This window comes from Panthera pardus, unplaced genomic scaffold, assembly GCF_024362965.1.
Source record: "Panthera pardus isolate Hobbes unplaced genomic scaffold, ASM2436296v1 HiC_scaffold_27, whole genome shotgun sequence".
Lineage (NCBI taxonomy): Eukaryota > Metazoa > Chordata > Mammalia > Carnivora > Felidae > Panthera > Panthera pardus.
The window spans coordinates 118601731-118609418 of NW_026526843.1; the positions used below are offsets into that span (position 1 = coordinate 118601731).

At 50.3% G+C, this 7688-nt stretch overlaps 1 long non-coding RNA gene across 1 annotated transcript; it reads left to right on the forward strand.

Annotated features, from left to right (window-relative positions):
• The first annotated feature begins 206 nt into the window (after positions 1–206).
• Positions 207–6609, forward strand: LOC109256171 (uncharacterized). The gene is made up of 3 exons (XR_008418331.1): positions 207–474; positions 4511–4642; positions 5514–6609. It is a non-coding gene; the product is annotated as an uncharacterized LOC109256171 (long non-coding RNA).
• Positions 6610–7688: the final 1079 nt, after the last annotated feature.

Below are 7688 nucleotides of genomic sequence, written 5' to 3' on the forward strand. Positions count from 1 at the left end.
CCTGCGTCCCTGTGTCGCCATCTCTCTCTCTCTCTGTGTCGCCATAACCACATCCCACGGGCTCTGTCTGCACAGGCCTGACACACGCTGGGTCAGTTGCTTCCAACCCGCGTCTACACCACCCATACGCAAACGCCCTTGAGGCGCGGAATCTGAGAAGGGCGGACGCCTGGGGGGCTCAGTCGGTGAAGCGTCCGACTTCGGCTCAGGTCGCGACCTCACGGTTCCTGGGTTCGAGCCCCGCGTCCAGCTCTGCGCTCGCATCGCGGAGCCTGCTGGGGATTCTCTCTCTCTCTCTCTCTCTTTTTGTCTCAAGTCTGCTTTATCGGTCTTTCAAAATAAATAAGTAAAGTGGAAATTTTTTTTTAAAAAGAAGGAAGCAAAAAAAGAATGCGAGAACCAGCGTCCCGGGCGGCATCCCCGTGACCACGTTCACCGCTCAGCCCCGAAACGGCCACGTTCTCCGACTCAGAGGTGAGCGGGGCGGGGCTGTGGGACGACATAACCCCCCCCCCCACACACACACACACACAAGTGGGGGGGCCCATCTTGGAGGCTGGGTTGGGGGCATTGCCATCGGGCAGGGGGTGTGGCTTTGTCTCAGTCCTTGCGTTTAAACGCCCTCCAGGGGCATCTGGGGGGCTCAGTCGGTGAAGCCCTGGGCTGGGGCTCAGGTCGCGATCTCACGGTTCGTGGGTTCGAGCCCCGCCTCCGGGTCTGTGCTCACAGCTCAGAGCCTGGTTGGGATGCCCTCTCTCCCTCTCTCTGCCCCTCCCCTCAAAAATAAATTAACATTTTTTAAAAATTCCACCACACGCACTAAAGCGTGTCACCCAGGACCCCAGGGTCATGGTCAGCCGGGTTCTTCCCCGTGCGCATGCGCGGATCTACCTCAGTGCGCCTGGAGACACAGGACCCCGAGGGGCGCCCGCCTGGGGAGCGCTAGGACGGGTCCTCCCTGCAGCCCTTTCCTCAGGGGACATGTTTCTCTGGATTTTCCTCTTCCCTCTTGGGCGGCATTGTAACCCATCTTCCAACTTTCCCAGGTTTTCTGCAGGCAGTTCTCACCTTGCCACACAAGACACAGAACTGAGGGGCGGCACAAAGGCGAGCACTGGCGGGTGGCCCTGGGAGTCTGTCTCCAGCACTGAGTCAGGGACTTTCAGGACCTGTGCCCTTTCCAAGAGGACCTTTGGGTCGTGTGTGCTCTCCAAGGGGACCTTCGGGCCCGTGCCCTTTCCAAGGGGAACTTCGGGCCCGTGCCCTTTCCAAGGGGACCTTCGGGACCCGTGAGCTCTCCAAAGGGACCTTCAGGGCCCGTGCCCTTTCCAAGGGGACCCTTGGGGCTCATGAGCTCTCCAAAGGGAACTTCAGGCCCGTGCCCTTTCCAAGGGGACTTCGGGGCCCGTGAGCTCTCCAAAGGGACCTTCAGGGCCCGTGCCCTTTCCAAGGGGACCTTTGGGGCTCATGAGCTCTCCAAAGGGAACTTCGAGCCCGTGCCCTTTCCAAGGGGACTTCATGGCCCGTGAGCTTTCCAAAGGGACCTTCAGGGGCCATGCCCTTTCCAAGGGGACCTTTGGGGCTCGTGAGCTCTCCAAAGGGAACTTCAGGCCCGTGCCCTTTCCAAGGGGACTTCAGGGCCCGTGAGCTCTCCAAAGGGACCTTCAGGGCCCGTGCCCTTTCCAAGGGGACTTCAGGGCCCGTGAGCTTTCCAAAGGGACCTTCAGGGGCCATGCCCTTTCCAAGGGGACCTTTGGGGCCTGTGAGCTCTCCAAAGGGACCTTCAGGGCCCGTGCCCTTTCCAAGGGGACCCTTGGGGCTCATGAGCTCTCCAAAGGGAACTTCAGGCCCGTGCCCTTTCCAAGGGGACCTTTGGGTCGTGTGTGCTCTCCAAGGGGACCTTCGGGCCCGTGCCCTTTCCAAGGGGACCTTTGGGGCTCATGAGCTCTCCAAAGGAAACTTCAGGGGCCATGCCCTTTCCAAGGGGACCTTTGGGGCCTGTGAGCTCTCCAAAGGGACCTTCGGAGCCGTGCCCTTTCCAAGGGGACCTTCAGGGCCCGTGAGCTCTCCAAAGGGACCTTCAGGGCCCGTGCCCTTTCCAAGGGGACCCTTGGGGCTCATGAGCTCTCCAAAGGGAACTTCAGGCCCGTGCCCTTTCCAAGGGGACTTCGGGGCCCGTGAGCTCTCCAAAGGGACCTTCAGGGCCCGTGCCCTTTCCAAGGGGACTTCAGGGCCCGTGAGCTTTCCAAAGGGACCTTCAGGGGCCATGCCCTTTCCAAGGGGACCTTTGGGGCTCGTGAGCTCTCCAAAGAGAACTTCAGGCCCGTGCCCTTTCCAAGGGGACCTTCAGGGCCCGTGAGCTCTCCAAAGGGACCTTCAGGGCCCATGCCCTTTCCAAGGGACCTTCGGGGCCTGTGTGCTCTCGAAGGGGAACTTTGGGACCTGTGCCCTCTCCAAGGGGACCTTCGGGACCTGTGCCCTTTCCAAAGGGATCTTCGGGGCCGTGTGCTCTCCAAGGGAAACTTCAGGGCCCATGCCCTTTCCAAGGGGGGCCCCTCATGCACGTTGGCTTTGCTTGTGTGCAGAGGGCACTCGGGGAAGGTGACTCCCAGCTCTCAGGGCACAGCTTACCAGCGCACACCCTCTAATTACCCGGGGTTAATCTCCAGGCGGAGCCTGGGAGGACCGGTAATCTATGGAGATGTAAGCTAATTACTTAATCACTTGCATTTGTAAATCACATTATTGGAAAAGAAATTACTCCGGTGATCGAATTACAGATATCTATCCGCTAATAGGTCTGATTAACTGGTGATGTTAATCTGTCATTTTGAAAGCTAATATTAACAGCATCAATCTCGCTGGAAACATAAGCAGTTTATGCGAAATAGAACTTGGGTCTGTTTAAGGTGCAAGGCGGTGACGTGCTGGGTCTGGGGTGCTGTATGGGTGGGTCACGTTGGCCGGTTAAACCTTTGTGGGTGTCCAAAGCCTGGGGGGTGACACCAGACGGGGACATGTGCCTTTTGACCAGCACCGCGAAGGTAGACGGACACAAGGGGACAGGTGATTACCAGAAAGTTCCAAAGGTTGCAGAAAAAAGGACCCCCCAGCACCATCAAGAGAGACCCAAAGTGTTTACCAAGGGTTTCTTCTCCATGACAACGTGTCACCCGATGTTCCAAGGGAGGAAGCATTTATGGGCCAGCATCTGGGTGACGTTGGTTTCCACCCTAGCAACATAAATTCTCTTGTCTTTAACACACGTCGAGTGACGGTAGAGAAAAAGGAATTTCGGGGGCGCCTGGGTGGCTCAGTCCACGTAGGGCAGGTCATGATCTCACGACTCGTGGGTTGGGGCTCTGTCCCTCTCTCCCTCTGCCCCTCCCCCACTCGTGCTTGCTCTCTCTCTAAAAAACAAAAGAAAAAGAAAAGGAATACAGATAGAATATGTAGATATTACCTATACAAACAGTATATATTATATACATAGAAATAAAAGTATTATATATGTTATGTTTATAATATATAATTATCATATATAACATATAAAATTATAATATATATTATAAGCATAATCTATATTTACACCATATTATAATTATATATTATATTATATATTATATATTATGTATTATATATTATAAGCATAATCTATATTTACACCATATTATAATTATATATTATATTATATATTATGTATTATATATTATAAGCATAATCTATATTTACACCATATTATAATTATATATTATATTATATATTATGTATTATATATTATAAGCATAATCTATATTTACACCATATTATAATTATATATTATATTATATATTGTATATTGTATATTGTATGTTATATGTTATATGTTATGTATTATAAGCATTATATATATTTGCACCATATCGTCTTTATCCATCGCTTGGTCAACGGACATCTACATTGTTGATGTACGTGATTTTATAAACAATTACTTTTTTAAAAAAATAACAAGACATCTGGCCAAGAAATGCCAGGTGCCACGGATTTCAGAGGCCACCGCACGTCCCACGATAAACACTGCCTCACAGCATGTCCTTAACGCCAGTAAACGTGATCAAGCCACATACCTTAAAGACCCACAGTTGCATTTCTGGGAAGCTACCCAAGTCCCGGAAAGCTCACACGAGGACATTACTGCGGCGTGTCTTGTGAGACCCGGAGCGTGGACACAGCCACCCGGGTTGACGATTTGTGTTCACACTTCCCTAGTTGACTCACGGACACAGGTCCGAGGAGACACCCGCCCGCCCTTCTTAACATGTGTCGTTGGCCGTCTCTGGTGATTTTTGGAGAGTTCCTCGCAAAGGCCACGGGTTCCTTTCCAGCTGTCTCCTCCCCCTGGAGCCCACGCCTGAAACGGGGGGTGGTGAATAGGGAATTGGCCACCTGTCTGTGCCTCACCAGGCAACATCTGTTGGGGAGTAGGGAATATCCTTTCTTCCTATTTAATTTTTAATCTTCTTCTCTCTAGGAAGTTGGCAGTAAGAGAGGAGAGTGTACCCGAGTTAGCTTTGTAAAAATGTGCATCTCTGAGAATCTGATCCTGCGTCTCACGGCCTCTTGTAGAGACGGAAGGCACTGCGACAGTGTTAAAACCCAGCTGGTAAGCGTGAAGACATTGGTAAGAGCCCTTCAGTGGAAACGCGTTAGGAACAGCAAGACGTGAGCCCTTGTAACTCACCAAGGAAGGTATCACGGAGGGCCATGGGTTGAGCCACGTTGCCTCCTGCCCAGTGGGACCTTATTTGCAGGTGGGACCTTCACAGATGTCGTCAAGTTAAGACGAGGTCACTAGGTTGGGTCTGAATCCAACGGGGCTCCTGTCCTTACAAGAAGACGAGACCAGAACACAAGCACGTGACCACAGGGGCAGAGATGTGTGTGACGCGTCCACATGCCCAAGAACACCAACGATCGCCAGTGGCCACCAGAAGCTGGAGAAAAGCCTTGAGCAGACACTCCCCTGGAGAGACCAGAAGGAGTCACCCGGGGTGACGCCTTGATTTCAAACTTTTGGTCTCCAGAACTATGGGAGAATGAATTCCTGTCATCGGAAGCCCCCTGGTCCGCGGAAATGACGTACCCGGACACAGAGGCTTGTATTGTCAATCGACAGGCTCTTACCACGTGGCTCCCATCATCCGTGGGGGATTAGGAGTCTAACAACTGGGAGTAGAAAAGGAGGTGCCCCCAGAGCATTCTGTCTGACCCTCCCTCACCCATGGAACTGCTGAGACACATCTGCTGTCTTCAGCCACTACCCCTGAAAAGCTCAGTATTGGTCACCCTGTGTAGGACCAGGGGAAAGAGAAACCCTTATATTTTCATTGCCTCTTGGTGACTGAAACCTTGCCAAGAACACAAAACACCAGGGTTGCCTGAAATGTGAGGTTTTCCCATCTGAAGCTCTTAGCATGGTTCACGCTTCTCCCAATTTCTCACTGACCTCTGCGTCTGCCCTGGTCTTTCCCCAGCCTCCCGGTGCCCCCGTTTTCAAGTTTACTAACCTCCAGCAGAAAGATCAGCTCGTCGGTGGATTCCCTCACTGGTTCTTGTCAGTACCATGACTGCATAAGCTGCTGGTGTGCGTGAAGCTCTCTGGGAAAGACAGGATTTTGCCGCTGTTTTGTAAATTTATAAGTATCCGTTCGCCGGGGAACAGGTCTGCCTTGGGTTCAACCATACTGTAACAGGTCAGGTTGCTGACTTCGTGTTGGCTCAACCAAGCTCATGGTCCTTGCGATAATGAGATGTGTAAAATGCCATAACATGTTTTAATATGAGTGTGTGCCCACATGGGAAATGTAAAAGAAAATGGAGACGATTCAGGCAGGGTGTGTTAGAGGCTCTTAAAGAGCAAAGTAGACTTCAAAAGGACTTGGTTATACAGTAAAACCTTGGATTTCGAGCGTTCTCCAAGATGAGCAAACATGTCTAACAAATTTTAACTTGATAAGCGAGCAATGTCTTGCTTTATGAGGGGTACGTGACACTGAACATCACACGATCACAACTGAGCCGATGGTTCTTTTCTTTTTTTAATGTTTTATTTATTTTTGAGACAGAGAGAGACAGAGCATGAGCAGGGGAGGGGCAGAGAGAGAGAGACACAGAATCGGAAGCAGGCTCCAGGCTCCGAGCTGTCAGCACAGAGCCTGATGCAGGGGTTGAACTCATGAACCGCGAGATCATGACCTGAGCCGAAGTCGGACGCTTCACCAACTGAGCTACCCAGGTGCCCCTGAGCCAATGGTTCTTGAAATTTGCTTTCATAGACAAGTGCTTTGGATTACAAGCATGCGTCCGGAACAAATTTTGCTGCAAACCAAGGTTTTAGCATATTCTCATCTTTTTTCTGTTGATAAATTTGCTGTTGCAGGAATCAAGTGTGTTCTCGAGGGGGAATCACTAGTATGTTCTTCCTACTGAGTTTATAAACCAGGACAACACTTGTATGGATTTCTTTGCATCTCTCTGAGAAGTGGCTAATTGTTCGTTTTACTCTGAAACATTCATTCAATTCAATGGCAACCTCAAAGCACATTAAATACACAAAGTTTAATAATTCCACTTTGGCTCTCTTCCTTTTTTTTTTTTCTAAGGTAGAATGTTCTCTGTCGGGGCTGGGAGAGGATCATTTTTCTCATCGCCCAAAGATATTCTGACGTTTCTGATAGAGATAAGTTAGCTTTTGCCGTTTTCCCCTGATATCTGGTAAATTTGTTAATGCGTTTTCTTTAATAACGTTGACTTTCCACTCTGTCTCATAACTTTGTAAATGGGTCCCAGAGCATCCTTGGCATTTCCTTAGAGAAAGTAATTTCACTTTGATTAAGTTGTAAGGTCTTATCTCTTTCCTCTTCCAGAGTACCTGATGCTCTGAAGCACGTTTTTCAACCTATTTCCACCGCATGCCCAAAGCGGTCACTGAGTGCTAACGTTTTACACTCAATCAAAAAAGAAAAAATCAGCCTAGGTAAAAATTCAGAGGGTGTGTTGAATGAATCATTCATACTTCTGATTCCAATGTGAAGGGAATGTGGCCAACGTGCAGACATGGCTCCTTACATGTCTAGTCCACACTTACAGCTGGATGTTTAGACGCTTACCGAGGACTCTGGAGTTTTCTGTAATGCCCACGTGGGTTTTCCCAGCCCTTGGGGAGCATATTCTGTGGTGTCTCCTGATGATGCAGTGAAGGTAAATCACGGGCCCACGGAGACCTAGAAGCTGCCTTGTCCACATGACGCTTACTTACTCCTCCAGAATTCACAGGGAGGGCATGTGCCTGATTCAACCTAATACGGTCATCAGAGTCCCTTTCTCTTGACCCTGAGCTAGGACACGATTACCACCTCTAGGATGCTTGCAAGGTCCCATGTTGCAGAACGGACTTCCGACTGAAGACAACTCTGCACAGGCAATCCTTTGCAACCCTTTTAGGCGAACGTTCTCATCCTCAAAGGTGAGCATGTCCCCAGTTTGCGGTAACGTCAGACCCAGAACTTGGAGCGGTTCATCGGTGTGCTTTCTCCATGGGTATTAAGCAACAGCTCACAAGAGAGGTTGACTCCACGTTGACCAAAGTGGTTCGGAAGCTGTCTTAGCAAATCAACTTTCAAAGGGTAGAGTGTGCTCAGCTCACGACG